The sequence below is a fragment of the Podarcis liolepis genome, assembly GCF_965112155.1.
Source record: "Podarcis liolepis genome assembly, chromosome: 7".
NCBI lineage: Eukaryota > Metazoa > Chordata > Lepidosauria > Squamata > Lacertidae > Podarcis > Podarcis liolepis.
This window is the reverse complement of record NC_139561.1, coordinates 19889179-19904949: the sequence shown is the minus strand read 5'-3', so window position 1 is coordinate 19904949 and position 15771 is coordinate 19889179. Positions and strand designations below refer to the sequence as shown.

Here is a 15771-nt window from a genome sequence, read left to right as displayed (position 1 = left end):
CACTTTCTTTGGCCAAAATAATACTACAGGCAAATATTGTGTTCATTGATTTAAAGCCACAAATGAGAATGCCAAGCCGCAGTTATGCCACTGCACCCTACCTCAAAAATAAACTCCCATTAGTGTAAATGGATGTATGCATACATAATGAGAATAGACTAATTTGTATTCTGTGGGTGAGGCGAATTAAAGATAAACAGAATCCAGGTCAATTTAGGTTGCATTAGTGAATACACCTCCTTTCCTGGCTCGTTTTCATTCGAACTCATTTTTAACTCAGATTTGTTTTAATTTCACTTTATCACCTCTGAACATCTAGTGATTCTTTCCAATTTACTAGAGGTGGCACACAGCACAAGCAGCTTGCCATGGCAATTAGTCTGATACCCATGCCCAATATTTTTATTATAGCAGAGGATTCACAAAGCATTTCAATGCATGCCTCCTCATCCATTTATACGATCGAACAGACCAAATGAAGCCCACAGTATGTTTTGAAACCCCAGAGACATCACCCCATAGGGGAAATTACGGTAAGTCTTTATACAAATAAAGGGAGGAAAGGCCTATGGTCTCTATTGAAAACAAAACCAGCAGTATTAGTGACTGAGGCACACAGAGAAACTGGAGCGAGTCAAGAGAAATTAGGGAGGCCAACCCACGTTCCAAGACGATTGAATTTATCTGTGTCGTTTATTACGTATGTATGCTGTCTGTATTACATACAGGCTTTATTACACATGCATACTGCTTTTCCTTCACAGCATTCGGGGTGGCAGACATTATCTCCCTTTTCCCTGCCTATTGTACTTGACAAGACCTTACACTGAGGCAAGTGGCTTAATCTCCATCAGGTCTGTAAAATGACAATATGGCTTTAGATTGTTCCGAGTATGGTCAATCAATAATAAGAATGTCAGCATCCTTAATAATAGAACAAACTCAGCGATTTCAGAACAGCACCCAAGATTTGCGTCTGCTCTGGCATCTTCCATCAGTTCTCATTTTGTGAACAGAGGGGTCACTATGCAAGCTTGAACAGGAGCTTTGCCTCCTAAGGAAGATGCATGGAGGGTGGTATTTCATGGAGGAGAGGATTGTTCTCTTGTTATTCTAGCAGTGCCACTTACCTGGAGCAAACCCACACCGTACATTTAAAACACCATACATTTAAATATATGTTGAATATTTAAAGCAAATGGCCTCCCCCAAGGAATTCTGGGAACTGTAGTTTGTTAAGGTTGCTGGAATTGTTGCTCTATGAGGGGGGAACTACAGTTTCCAGTATTCTTTGGGAGTAAGTCATATACTTTAAATGTACATTGGATGTGCTTTAAATGTATGGGATGAACCTGTCCTCCATGACATCCCCTGCGGGTAATGCGTTTTTTGTTTTATTTGATGCAGAGGACAGTCTGTTACATTTTATACACATTCCTGTCCCTCAAGGGCTATTAACCACAATAGCTAAATGTGTCCATGTTAGCATGTAATATACAACCAGAAATCCAGATGCTGGAAACCAACAAAGAAAAGCCATTCCTTCCATGCCCTTTTCTGGGAAACATCTGGCAGGACTACAACTCTCTTCATCCCTGACCATTGGCCATGCTGACTGGGACTAATGGGAGCTTGAGTTCAATAACATCTGGAGAGCCACATGTTGCCCACTCCTAGAATAAATGGTCCTTTTGTCCAATCCAGCAAAGCAGTTCTTCTGCCCTTGGGGGCTTACACAGTCAGAAGATACAACTTAGGAGTCCAGGCTCTGCAATTAGCTGGAAAAGCTAGCAGACATGGAGAGTTAAATTAATAATTCAGAGCAGGGTCTTGTCGAAGCTCATTATTACAAATACCTCCCACCACAAGTCAAGTCCCAGTGAAAACTCATATGTTCAACCACTGACCTATTTCTTGGCCAGACTATGTCTTATAATGGCATCCCTATGAAATAACTGCTGGCCTAAAAGCAAGGAATGAAAAAGAGAAAGATATACAACAGAAAACAAGGAGGGTTATGAACTTGAAGCCAAAGGAATCTGGTTACTAGAGAAGCATAGATGGAATTTCATTACAAGGAGATTAGTTAATATTTGTTATCCATTGCCAAGGGCTTTAGAAGGAACAACTTACATTTGAAAGGATGCCAGGAACTCTTGGAGGTTAAGAAGTGCAGCAGGACACAAAAAGCTACCTTAAGCAGACAACCACCCTCTGCAAGGGGATGGCAGAAAGCAGAAGACAGCTCACAGTTTGATCCCCAGACAGCTTCTGGTAGACTACCATGGCCTACTGGAATCCCTGGTCTGATCCAGCAAGGGACCGCCTACATTTTTCTCAAGCAAGAGTGTGCTCGCAGATAATTTAACACAGACTAGGTAAAGGTAAAGGTAAAGGGACCCCTGACCATTAGGTCCAGTCGTGGCCGACTCTGGGGTTGCGGCACTCATCTCACTTTATTGGCCGAGGGAGCCGGCGTACAGCTTCCGGGTCATGTGGCCAGCATGACTAAGCCACTTCTGGTGAACCAGAGCAGCACACGGAAACGGCGTTTACCTTCCCGCCGGAGCGGTACCTATTTATCTACTTGCACTTTGATGTGCTTTTGAACTGCTAGGTTGGCAGGAGCAGGGACTGAGCAACGGGAGCTCACCCCGTTGCGGGGATTCAAATCGCCGACCTGATCAGCAAGTCCTAGGCTCTGTGGTTTAACCCACAGCACCACCCGCGTCCCACAGACTAGTGATGCCTTAATTGAGAAGGGATCCTAAGCACTCTTGTTTTGTACAGTAAATTTAAAATACACTCATAAAAAATTAGATTGGTGTACTGGAATACCACAGAAGACTCGGGTCAGCCCACCTCTGCCACAGAGCGATCCATATGCAAACATACCTTGTAGGGTTATTGGTTACTCTTGCCAGTGTTAGAAACTCAGATATATAATCTAATTGCCAAATGACACCTTAAATCTGGGTTGCATTTGCCACAATGGAATTTCTAAGTGCAGGTTTTTTTGGGGGGGTTGCAGTGGGGTTATTATTTTCATCATCATCATCTTTATACCACTTTATATTTTTTGAAACAAATCTCAAAGCAGTTTACAACACATCAAAACATCAAATAAAACACTCCAGAATAAAACAAATTTGATCTTCAAGGAAAATATTTCAGATCCTTCTCTAAGAGACATTTTGCTTTCCCCAGTCGCCGACCTGGCATCTAGAGATCTCCCCAGGTAGCAATTGGACCCACACCAGTCACAAAACGTGCCTGGCACCTGACTAGTTTCTGACACTGTCTGAAACATGAGAAGCTGTCAGACTCTCTATCAAAATTAGTACTGCCTGCTCTGGCTGGCAGCAGCTCTCCAGGATCTGAGGCAAAGAAAAGGCTTTCCTGACACCTCCTACCTGAGTCTCTCAACTGGAAAGAGCCAGGAACTGAACGTGATAATTTCTGCATGCAGAACAAAACACACCTGTCTTGTGGACATAAGGTGCTACATTCAGGAATAAGGAGGAATGAATACATTGTTACTCAGAAAGCTCTGGCAATTTTCTTTGGAGGAAGAAAGGGAGACCACTCTATGCAAACTGGAATCCTAGGATTGTATCCAACTGAGTTCTACTCAAAGTAGACACTGAAATGTATGGTCCTAAGACAGTCATGCCCATCAATTTCAATCTACTCTTCGGCTGACTTAACACTGGCTACAACCTCTAGAGTTTACTGTTATCACCTTTGAAATTCACTCACACACAGGAACAGCAGGAGAAGCTAAGTCTAAGAAAAGGGAAGAGGAAAGAAGGAGCTTTAGGTGGATGTTGGCTTTTCTTCCATTCACCTTGGATGGCCTCTCTCTAACCTTGTAAAGGCAGAAGTAATGGAGTAATGCTTCCCAGCTAAAAAAGCAAGAGGGAGAGAGAGAAGAGGAGGGGAAAATGCTTTATTTCTCTGTAGGCAAGCATGGCTCTAACTATGAGAGAAAGTGAACAATAAGATCCTACCCTAGGCATTGTGTGGGTCTCTCCCTCTCTTTCCTTCAGTTCTCACTAACTAATAGATTAGCATAGCAGCTCACCACCCATAAGAAGAAATCATTAAAACGAAAGAAATTGATCCTGGCAAATAAATTATAGTGCATGCTCCAGGAACAAAACCAAAAGAAGTCAATCACTTTTTAAATCAGATTCCACACCCAGTAACTGTACTTCCCTCACCCCAATCTTCAGGCTCCCCACATCCTATGAAAGCAGTCTACACACATAAAAGCACACCAAATGGGGTGCTATTGTATGTATTTAGCACCTAGCTGTGCCAACAGTTAAGAGTTAAATTAAGTGTTAGCAACAAGAGTAAAATACACTTATAATTTCTTGCTTGTTGTGGAACATGACATTTCAGATATATTCGTTAATTGAAAAAAACAAAGGCATTCTAAATCTGGACATACATTTGTAATAAACGGAGACCAAATGTTTATATCACTTATAGTAATGAATACTATTGACTGGCGTTTCACTTTACAGCAGCAGAACAGATCAGAAACTAGGCACACACACAAACCACAAAAGGGGATATATATATATACACACACACATATACATATACACTTTTTTGTAAAATGACATGATACTATAAAACCCAGAAATAAAGCTGTTCACAAGCAAAGTCAGTCACTAAATTAAAAGCAACAGCAAAACAGTATTCAAAAATAAACCAAACTCAACCACATGCTTGAATGAATGAATGAACGAATGAATGAATCATTTTGTTTTCTTACAGCCAACTTCACCAACTGTTACAGTTTTCAGGAGTTTAGCTTCTGCTCTCTCCCCTCCCACACCTCTCTGTTCCCAAATATCTTCCAAATTTTAAAAAGAAGGGTGAACATATATGTATGTGGCTGTGCAAGTCAAAGGCAAGTATCTCAGAGAGGGTGTCTGTGATTACACACATTGATAGAATCTTCTCTTAATGCAATCAATGCAAACATCATGCATTCATTCACAAAATGGGGCACAGCTTACTTTTTCCTAACAACCCATTTGGGAGGGTTTGTCACACACACACACACACACACAGAGAGAGAGAGAGAGAGAGAGAGAGAGAGAGAGAGAGAGATCACACTTGGAATGGTTATCAACTAAAACAGTTCACACACAAGCTGTACTAAAATAAAAAAGGGAAGGGGGGAAATCACTGAAGTTGATATGTTTCCATATTGTACAGAGAATTGTCTCTTCCCACCCCCAAATCTTCTACAAATCTTCCATCTATTTAAAATGTGCATAGAAGACAAAGTTATCCTTTATTTTTTGAAGGGGAGGGGGTTTCACCAATCAGTGACTGGTAAAACAAAGAATGAATCTAACTAGATATCAGCAGTGACAGGAAGAAAGCAAATGTTACAAATCACCAATTTCAACCTCTTTTTGAATTGCATCCACATGGACTCCCAATATCCATTCAAGAGTCATCTGAAGAATTCAACACTCATTCCGATTCATAACATGCACATACACAAAAACCCAGTTTCTCAAAACACTTCATGGAGCGGCTGGGGGTGGGGCAGAATCAGCCTCTAACAACAAAATCTCCAGTTCTCTACTGAAATCTTTTTGAGCTACATGTGAAACCACCAGGTGTTTAAAGGGGCCTTTTAAGCACACCTCAATCAAAACACACACATACACACAAAAAATCCCTTCCAATTTCCCACCTACCCCATATCACTTCCTGCACAAACCATGGGGAAGGAAATAAATAAAAAAGCAAACAGCAATTCAAAGAGAACTTCCTTACTCACCTTCACCTCACAGATCACACCATCAGTAGATTCTTTTTGGTGGTGGGGGTGGGGGACAATGGGTAGATCCCAAGGAAAGTCTAAAAGAAGCAGAAGAAGAATGGGATGGGGAGAGTTGTGGAACGGTCAGGGCTAAAATATATGTGTTGCTGAGGATTTGGGTTTCTGAGAAAGAGGCTATGGAAGCCCCCCAGCAAAAAAAGGGGGGGGGGTTAGAAAGAACGAGATTGTGGAGGAAAAGCAAGAGATGTGGTGATGGAAGGGGGCTTCTATTATGAATGGAAGCAGGGGGGGAGGGGGGGAGACTGACTCAGTTGGATCCTCTGATGCTTATGGAGTCAGATTCTTCAGGGTTTGGGGTTGGTTTTTTTAGGGGAGGCGGAAGAGGCCAAAGACTGAGGAGGGGGCCCGAGGCTGTTGTGGGAGGAGACAATGTGCTCAGTGGGGGTGGGGGGCGGGTGAGAGGAAAGAAAGAGGGATTGAGAGAGGGTTGGGGGGTCGTGCAATAGGAGCAGGAGGAAGCCAGTGGGGGTGAAGGAGAAAGATGGGTGAATATTGAGGAGGGGGGAGGAAGAGATAATCCAGCCAGCTCAATGCACACCCTCCTCTTTTCCTTCTGTGGGGAAATATATATGCAAAAGAGGGTGAAGGGAGAGAGAGAGAGAGATAATCAATAATATCAGCAGTGTGAGCCCCTCTCTTTTCTTCTTCCTCTCTCTCTCTCTCTCTCCTTCCTTCTCCTTCTTCTCCTCCTCCTTCTCCTCCTCTTCCTCACACAACCAAAGAGACACCCAGCAACCACCCCCAGACAGGCCAGCGCCACATACCAGTATCGCGCCTCCTCATTGGCTGCTGGAGCCGGTGTGTGCCTGTCTATGAATGTGCGTGTGTGTATATAGATGTGTGCAGTGGGGGAGGAGGAGGAGGGACCTCATGACCCCGGCAAAGAAGCCGCGACCAATCAGGGCAAAGGATGGAAGTGATTTAAAAAAGAGTGTGTGTGAGAGAGAGAGTGCATATGTATGTATGTTTGAGTGAGTAGGAAGGGAGCGGGATTGGGATTGGGCGAGGCGGGAGGCCGGGGGCGGGGATTTTTCCTCGCGCCCGCGACGGTTGGCGCGCTGAGCTTGGGGGGGGGGCTCGGGGGGGCGCTACTCCCCTCCTTCGCCCTCAAATACACGCAGTTTCCCCTCATGTATTTTTGTATCTTCAAAGTGTGTGATTGTGGGTTTTCCCCCGCGGTCCCTTCTTTTTATTTAAGTTATCTAGCTGAATTTATTTCTATCTCCCTTATGTAAATTCTATTAATTAGCATATTACTGTATTTAATAATTGTATGTTGGAGTCTTTATCATAAGACTTTTCATTATGCCACCATTTAAACGTGAAATGTCGCCATGATCATTTATTACATGTGTAATCAGTGCCGGATTTATATATATGCTAAACAAGCTATATCTTAGGGCCCCACTCTCTTGGGGGCCCCCCAAAAAATTAAAATAAAAACCAAATAAAATAAAACCTACATACAGCAACAGTGTTTTGTGTTGTTTAGTCTCTTATTTGTTGTGTGCAAATGGCTTTAGATATCTATGACCTCCCTCATCCACGATCAGATTATGGACCAGGAGGTTGATCTGGTCCGTATGGCTTGAGACCTGGGTGGGTGAGCCTGGCAGAGTTTGCCTCACCCCGCTATGCCCACATGGGTACTTTGCAACATCATGGCTGAGTGTCAACGAGGGGAAGTTGTTGTGATCTATAGAGATCTCATTTCTCTCTCTTTCTCTTTCTCCCCATGGAGAACCTGCAAAGGACTCTGTAAGAGCCATTCTTCCCCCCCCCCAAGGGAATAAGGGCAGATTTTCGTATATTACAGTGGGGATACAGAGCATGTGTCCCTGCCGTTGGGCAATTGGGACATTTGAGGGAATCGGCTGGTTTACCACCCTGTGCCTGAGCTGACACTGGGACTCAGCAACACAGCTTCAAATAAAACATTTTAAGTGTGTTGTAAAGTGCAATATACAAATGTGAGACTAGATGATGATGGCAAACTATGGCAAATTCAATATATTTTTCAAAACTTTTTTTATATATAAAAAGCATTTTCACAGCAGGTTTTTTTATATGTGTATAGATTTCACCTTGGTCTCAGAGGACTGCTGGTTCTGGCAGACCTCAACATCCATGTCAAGGTGAATGGCTCTGGGGCAGTGGCGGAGGAAGAGGAGTGTGGGGAAAACATACCGCCCCCAGCAGCGCGATACCGGTGGGGTGCCATCGCGGCTGCCCCCCCCCACTGGACGCCACGCCCCTGCAGGCAGTGGGCCGCACCCCCCAGGACACTCGCCACGCCCCTGTGGGCTGCACGCTACGCCCCTGGGACGCACGCCATCTCTGCCACTGCTCTGGGATAGTTGCACTGTATGATGACCTCCATTGGGAGAGAGAGAGGGGAAATGTGTCCCTGTTAATTCTCAACCTCTCAGTTGCTTTCAGTACCACCAACCATGGTATCCTAGTGGCTGTCCAAGTTAGGGGCACTGTTTTGCATTTGTTCTGATCCTGTTTCGATGGATGCTTCTACGCAATGATGCTTGAGGATTGTTCTTCTGCCCTGTGGAGCCTTCAATTAAAAAACCAAACCCATACAAAATATACACTGATGGCAAGGTTTTGTTTTTCTAGCTGGGAACGTCTGATAGGACAAAAGTGTATTCAGCTGTGGGCACTTGTCTTCTCTCAACAGGGATTTTATAAAGGTATATACATATTGCATGTATGTGTAATACATATATTTTCATTTTATATTGTGTATATTATAATATTTCAAAATCATAAAGCACCTTGGCAGGAAGGCGGTATATATGAGCAGCAAATAAATAAATATGATCAATGTTCCCAATAAGATACATGGGATATTTTGTCAGTGTGTTTTATTTTTTAAAAAATGTGACGTACAGATATGAAAAACAAGTGAATGACAAAACATCTACCTCTGTTTTGTCATTCATTCATATAGATACATACTTCTTAAAGCATCAAACAAACATTTGCCCTGGATCCCAGAAGGTTGCGATTAATCACTAAAGCAATATATTTATTACAGTGGCTAACCAAACAGATATATTAAATTTTTAAAAGCAGAAACCAAAACATTTGCCACAACCATTTGCTGTAGCTGTTTCGTTAGTCACTGTAGTATTTGTGTGTGTGTGTGTGTGTGTGTGTGTGTGTGTTACTTTTAACTAGAAAAATATAGCTCCATATAGTCCAATATATAGAGGTTCTCTCTGTAAATATATACCCATATGCACACCAATGTGAAATGCTCTATTAATAAAATACACATGGTACATGATGTAGGAGTAAATAAGTATTTTATTAATAGCATTTCTAGGCCATCTTATAAATGCAAAATAGTCACATATGTTAAAAAATGCATATCATAGGCATTCTTTTATTTACTAATAGAAATTCTACTTTATAAACTCAAAATGTTCACAGTTAATAAATGCATATTATATAATAAATACATATTATTCAAATTTTCTTATAAAAGAAGGATGGGATCAGTATCATTAGGCAGAGTGAAGCAACCGCTTCAGGCAACAGATACTGTACCTGCAATGAACAGCAATGAAGGGTCCGTGGGTGGCAGGAAATAGCTTGAACCGGGTGTGATCTTTTACAAAATAAATAGAATGCATAGCTTCTCAGTCTTTTACAATTTATTGAGGCTACAAATTAATGATCCTCAGCTTCAAATAAAATATAGGGTTAACCTTTTAGATCAAGCTCAGAGTAGACATTATTTATTATATTAGTACTAATAGCATTAATCTGATGTGCTGCAAAGGTCTCCACACAATTTGCAACACATTTGAAATGTATTTTCTTAGGTTAAAGGGGTCAGGGTTCTTAGGATCCTGACAGTGGGTGGTTACATCAAAAGGGACATGTGCAAAGCCTCCAGATGTCATGCCTCATCTAGATAGCATGGGAAGGAGTCCATGATCATGAAGCACATTGGTACCAATGTGACCACTGCTCCATCTAGCTCAGTATTGTCTGCACCTGAATAGTGGCAGCAGTCCAGGATTTTGAACAATGCTTTCTCCCAACGCTACCCAAAGATGGTGGGGAGTGAACTTGGAAACTTCTGCATGCAAAGCTGATTCTCTACCACCATGGTTAGGCAAACTAAGGCCCAGGGGCCGGATCAGGCTCAATTGCCTTCTGAATCCGGCCCGCGGACGGTCTGGGAATCAGCGTGTTTTTACATGAGGAGAATGTGTCCTTTTATTTAAAATGCATTTCTGGTTTATTTGTGGGGCCTGCCTGGTGTTTTTACATGAGTAGAATGTGTGCTTTTATTTAAAATACATCTCTGGGTTATTTGTGGGGCATAGGAATTTGTTCTTCTTCCCCCCCCCCAAAAAAAATATAGTCCGGCCCCCCACAAGGTTTGAGGGGCAGTGGACTGGCCCCCTGCTGAAAAAGCTTGCTGACCCCTGCTCTACCACTGAGCCACAGAAGGCTAGTATTATGTACTGAGTTGAATAGGATCCAAACTGCAGCAGTCTGATTGGTCCTAGAACAATAGGATCCAAATTGCAGCCGTCTGATTGGTCCTAGAACAATAGGATTCAGAATGCAGCAGTCTGATTGGTCCAAGAACAATGCAGCAGTATGATTGGTTGGAGCTAGATGGACCAATGTTCCGACTCAGTACAGTATAAGACAGATTTCTGTGTATATAACATTCTCCTCTGTAATCTGAACTCCTATTAACTACAGCCGTATCCTACTATGTACGTACTTCTATATTAAGCTCACGTATATTTGAGAAGATGAACAGATAAGTCATAGCAGGTAAATTGCCGATTGCAATTCCCCATTCAGCAGCCAAGAGGAACAATAAAGAAAACCAACTCATTCCCTTCTTTTTTTTTTAAGAGCAACAAAAATTTATTCTGCAATCAGGAAATTGCAACTCAGCCTGCGATCATGATGGATGAGTCATGGCCTTTCCTCAGCTCGCTGTTAAAGCAGAATGAAAGGCTAATTAAACAGGCAAATGTCAATATGGTGATTAGCTTACCGTATAATATTCTGATTGGCTTTTACGGATGACCTTCCTCTACTCCCCTACGATTTGAATAGGTACGCCTCCCCCCCCTTTTATGTTGTATGTCTTAGGGACTGAAGATGACCAACATGCTTCTTCCATATACATAACATATATGCAAGACTGCGAAGATGAATTCAGATTCCTGTGCAATAGCCTCCATTTTTAAATATGCCCATTTCCCCCTCCTGGCTTTGTACAAATACGCATTAATGACCATCACACCCTAGGGACAGTTTGCAGAGTCCGTCCGACCTGCGATAACAATCCTTTTCTCCTCTGATTTATCTACACATTCAATAAGTATTTGGGTGGAGGGGGAGAAAGCAAATTGAGTCAGCAGCCAACCAGAAGATCTGTTTAGAATGGCTCCTTTTTCTGTGTGGCAGGCAGAAATTAAACACATCACTTCATCCCCGATATAATGGATAAAAACACCGTGGATGAATTTCCCTGTTTATCATGTAGCTATTAAAGACAGAGAAGTCCAGGAGGGGAGTGGCGGCTACATTATTATTAGTTTTGTTATGTATTTTAAAAATGTACTTCTGCTCTGGACTTGTTGTGAAGAAAATGTCTTTACATAGCTGCACTGATGCCCAGTTCATTTCGGGGCATGTTTTACAGTGCTGGTGTTCCCGGCTTGGAATCTCCCTCCACCCAGGTACATAGCAAACTGCCTTCTACCTAGCCAGACCCATTGGTCCATCTAGCTCAGTATTGTTTACACTGACTGGCAGCCTCACTCCAGGGTTTCAGGCAGGGAATATTCCCAGCCCTACCTGAAGATGCCAGGGATTGAAGCTGGGATTTTCTGCATGCAATGTAGATGCTCTACCATTGAGCTGTTAAGTTGTAGGTGAACATATCAGACAACACAGCGATTCTTCAGACAGCTCTTGTTTATTCACAGGCCAGAATAGAACTGAACTGAAGGGTTCCGCCAACCTGCTTATATAGAGCTCAACTACAAAGCAACAGTAACAACTTTCTGTAACTATCCAATCACTGAACGTCACTTTCAATTCCTTATTTGCATATGCGGACTTGAGTGAAAACTATCTACAGTATCCCCCTGCTGGCCCAGGGTGAGAACTTGAGTACATAACAGAGCTATGGTATTTCCTGCAAAAACTAAAGTAGGCTTCTAGTCCTTTGTGTCTTTCAGTAAAGGGCTGGTTTAAATAGGAGCATACGAATCTGCCTTATACAAAGTCAGACCATTGGTCCAGACAGCTCAGTATTTTCTACACTGACTGGCAGCAGCTTCTCCAAGGTTTCAAACAGGGAATATATTCTCAGCCTTAACAGGAGATGCTGGGGATTGAACCCAGGGCCTTCTGCAGTCAAAGCAAATGATTTTAACTTTTCCCAGAAACAGAAAAAGACATTTTTTTGTTTTGTTCTGACAGCCTTTCCCAGCTGGGTAAAGGGCCTTTACCCAAAATGTTCACTTTTTAGTCTTGTTCTCAATGCATTTGTTGTTCTTAATTGTCATATGTGTAAATTGCCTTGAGACAGTGGTTTAGAAGGCAACTAATAAATCAATGATAACAATCATATTGTCTGCACTGATAGGCAGCAGCTTTCCAGGGTTTCTGGAAAGGGTCTTTCTCAACCTTCCATGTTTTGAACTGGGAACTTCCTCCTAGTCCTGATTAACTGCAATTGTAGACCGGGGAGTGGGCCGTGAGACTAGTTTCCCTCCTTTCTTGCAGAATGCCAAATGCTTTATTGCAAAAATACCAATGAATGTTGAGAAGTAATGACCGTCCCTGACAGCGTTTTGCCCCCAAAATGGTTGAAGTAGCAGAGCAGCTGTCCTCAACAGTCGTGCCTCCTTTTTTCCACAAGAGGGCAGAGTGGCTCAACATAATTGCAATGGTTCTTCCAAATATTGAAACATCCTGCCGGAGAAAGGGATATATATATATATATATATATATATATATATATATATATATATATATATATATATATATTGGACCCTCCCAGTTCTCACTTGGGAACTTCCCTTTCTTCTCCCAGCCCCCCCCCCCCCACTGAGAAAGGAAGTTTTTAAAGGTAGATGATCCTGCCACAAACATTTTCTGGGGTGCAGCCACAGTTTATCTGCTTTGGTCAACAAAGCAGCTAAGCTTGTTTTGGACACACTGGGGCTGCAGCCACCTAAGACCTACTCAGTGTTGACCCATTGGCAGTACTGGACCCAGGTTAATTAAACTATGGAACTCGCTTGCACAGGAGGCAGTGATGGCCACTAACTTGGATGCATTTAAAAGATAGACAAATTCATAGGGGGCATAGCTATCAGCCACGGTGACTGTGTTCCACCTCATTGCTGGGAATTGCAAGTGGCCCAGTCATTAGGCTTACGAGCACATTTGGGTTTTCAAGCCAGAGCCTCTCAGGTCGCTTTTCTCCCCAAGACCATTCTCCTGAGCAACGCAGAGTGCATGCACACACTTCATTTTCCCCATGGGGTACAGGTAAAATTCAGATCCATTAGTATTAATCTGAGCCTTGAAAAGCACATGGCTGTAAGAGGGGGATATATGCATCACTCTGCCAACTTTCTATGTACTTTTCAAGGGAGAAAATTATAACCATTCTCACCACGTCATGACCAAAAGAACATGGAGTGACCCTTCAGATGTGAAGGAAATAAGCAGCTATCTTCTCTTTAAAAGACATCTGAAGGCAGCCCTGTTTAGGGAAGTTTGTAATATTTAATGCTGTATTGTTTTTAACACTCGATTGGAAGCCGCCCAGAGTGGCTGGGGAAACTCAGCCAGATGGGCAGGGTATAAATAATTATTATATTATATGGAGTAGGAGATCTCAACTCAAGAAGCTTCCATGGGCACAACCAAGGAGAGATGTCATGTGCCTCATTGCACCCACTGCATTTTTTCATTTGCTGGAAAACACTACTAAAAGCTGCTTGGTAAATTCACTTGGTCCTAGATCCCTGGTCCTCATCAAGTGGGTTGCAACAGCACTATGATCATACAAATGTATCATAACACATTAAGAAATTGGTCCCCAAAGGCATGTTTGGGTTAAAAGTGGGTCATGGGTCTGTGAAGGTTAGATACTGTTTCAGTCACAAGTATTTCTGCACATAGACCACCAGATGGCACTAAGAATCCATCCAATTAACTTTTGCCTTAATTCACAGTGCCAGAGTTTCATCAGCTGTGTCACTATTTCTGTGTTTCCAATTTTATCTGCTGCAGCAGCATTTAACTGATGGTATTGCTCAGGGGCTGTTGTTTTAATATTTAAATGTCATTTCTGTGTCCAATTTATATTTAATGCACCTTGGGAGCATGATGCTGCAAGGTGATTCAGAAACCTAAATAAAATTGTTGGGAACAGCAGCCATGTTTTGCTAGAGATGTACAGTACCAGCATTTAGCTTTGGGGTGGATGTCTGCAAGCCAGGGTTTGGAGATGCAGGCACACAGAAAAGGTCTGGGTCAGTAACTCTTCATAAAGCCTGCTTAACACAACCCAGTCAGTGTATAAAGTGAGGGGCTGTTTTTTTTAAAAAAAAGGAGAAAAAAAGATGCTAAAACTGCAAGCCTGGTAATAAGAGCCATCAAGATGCAATTTTCCCCTCCCAGTGTGGGAATACCTAAAAAAAAAGGCCTACTATTTCTGCCCCCAACACATCTAAAGGTAAAGGGACCCCTGACCGTTGGGTTCAGTCACCGACTCTGGGGTTGCGGCGCTCATCACGCTTTACTGTCCGAGGGTCATGTGGCCAGCATGACTAAACCGCTTCTGGCGAACCAGAGCAGTGCACGTAAACGCTGTTTACCTTCCTGCTGGAGCGGCACCTATTTATCCACTTGCACTTTGACGTGCTTTCGAACTGCTAGGTTGGCAGGAGCAGGGACCGAGCAACGGGAGCTCACCCCATCACGGGGATTTGAACCGCCTACCTTCTGATCAGCAAGTCCTAGGCTCTGTGGTTTAACCCACAGCGCCACCTGCGTCCAACTCATCTAGTGGCTTCTAAATACCGTATTTCTCAAGACTAGGGCAGAGTCAAGACAATGAGATCCTGATGGCCAACTTGAACATGGTGGGACAAATCCTTTTTTGAGAGCAGATATTAATTGCAAGTTTAAGCCATCCAACTTTCACTTAGCCTTTCATCCCAATCATAATTTAACTTGATTGTATCAAACATATCACCCAGTGCATGCCAAGTGGCTGGAAGTTATGTTGATGTATGAAATGTACTATAATTTTATTGCTGAACAGCGTGACCTGGAGACAGAAGGGCAGTTACCAATGTTTTAAACTTTGAGAAAGTCAGTGCGGGAATGTGGAATTTGTGGGCTTCCAGATAATGGCCACTAGCTGTGCTTGCTGGGAGCTGGAGCCCCTACAAAATATGGAACGACAAATGGGAGCTACCTATCCCACCTTTTTGGAAGACAGGATATAAAAACCAAGGATAATGAAGATCACTTCGAGTATAATCTTCTCCACTTCCTCACACACTTTTGGGAGATGGCAAGACAAATGGCCAGAGTAGCAGATAGGGGTCAAAGCAGGTTTGCCCCATTACAGTGCTGGGACCAGCTCGGCCTACAGTTTGTTAGTCAAGAAGTGGCAAATGGGCTGTTTGGTGAAGAATGAAGTGAGCTGTAGGCCACATTCACACCACAAACTATGCCACTTTGAACAGTCATGGCTTCCCCCAAAGGATTCTGGGAGCTGTGAGTTATTAGGGTGTCTCCTCATAACCCTCAGGACCATGAACAATGACAGCTCCCAGAATTTTTATTTTGGGGGGGGGAGCCATGAC

At 42.9% G+C, this 15771-nt stretch overlaps 1 protein-coding gene and 1 long non-coding RNA gene across 24 annotated transcripts in view; one reads left to right on the top strand and one right to left on the bottom strand.

The window, feature by feature from the left end:
- RERE (arginine-glutamic acid dipeptide repeats) overlaps positions 1 to 6804 on the bottom strand; it is a 348430-nt gene extending 341626 nt beyond the window's left edge. For 8 of the 23 annotated variants that reach the window (XM_083512805.1, XM_083512820.1, XM_083512821.1 and 5 more), the window contains exon 1: positions 5813 to 6586. The gene's annotated coding sequence lies outside the window, so the exon portion shown is untranslated. Of the gene's footprint in view, positions 1 to 5812; positions 6588 to 6639 lie in introns of those variants that run through there. The other 15 variants (XM_083512830.1, XM_083512806.1, XM_083512833.1 and 12 more) reach the window with 4 other exon arrangements.
- The window catches only part of LOC310711460, a 201190-nt gene that overhangs the window by 105557 nt on the left and 79862 nt on the right, over positions 1 to 15771 (top strand). The gene's annotated exons all lie outside the window — the stretch shown is intronic.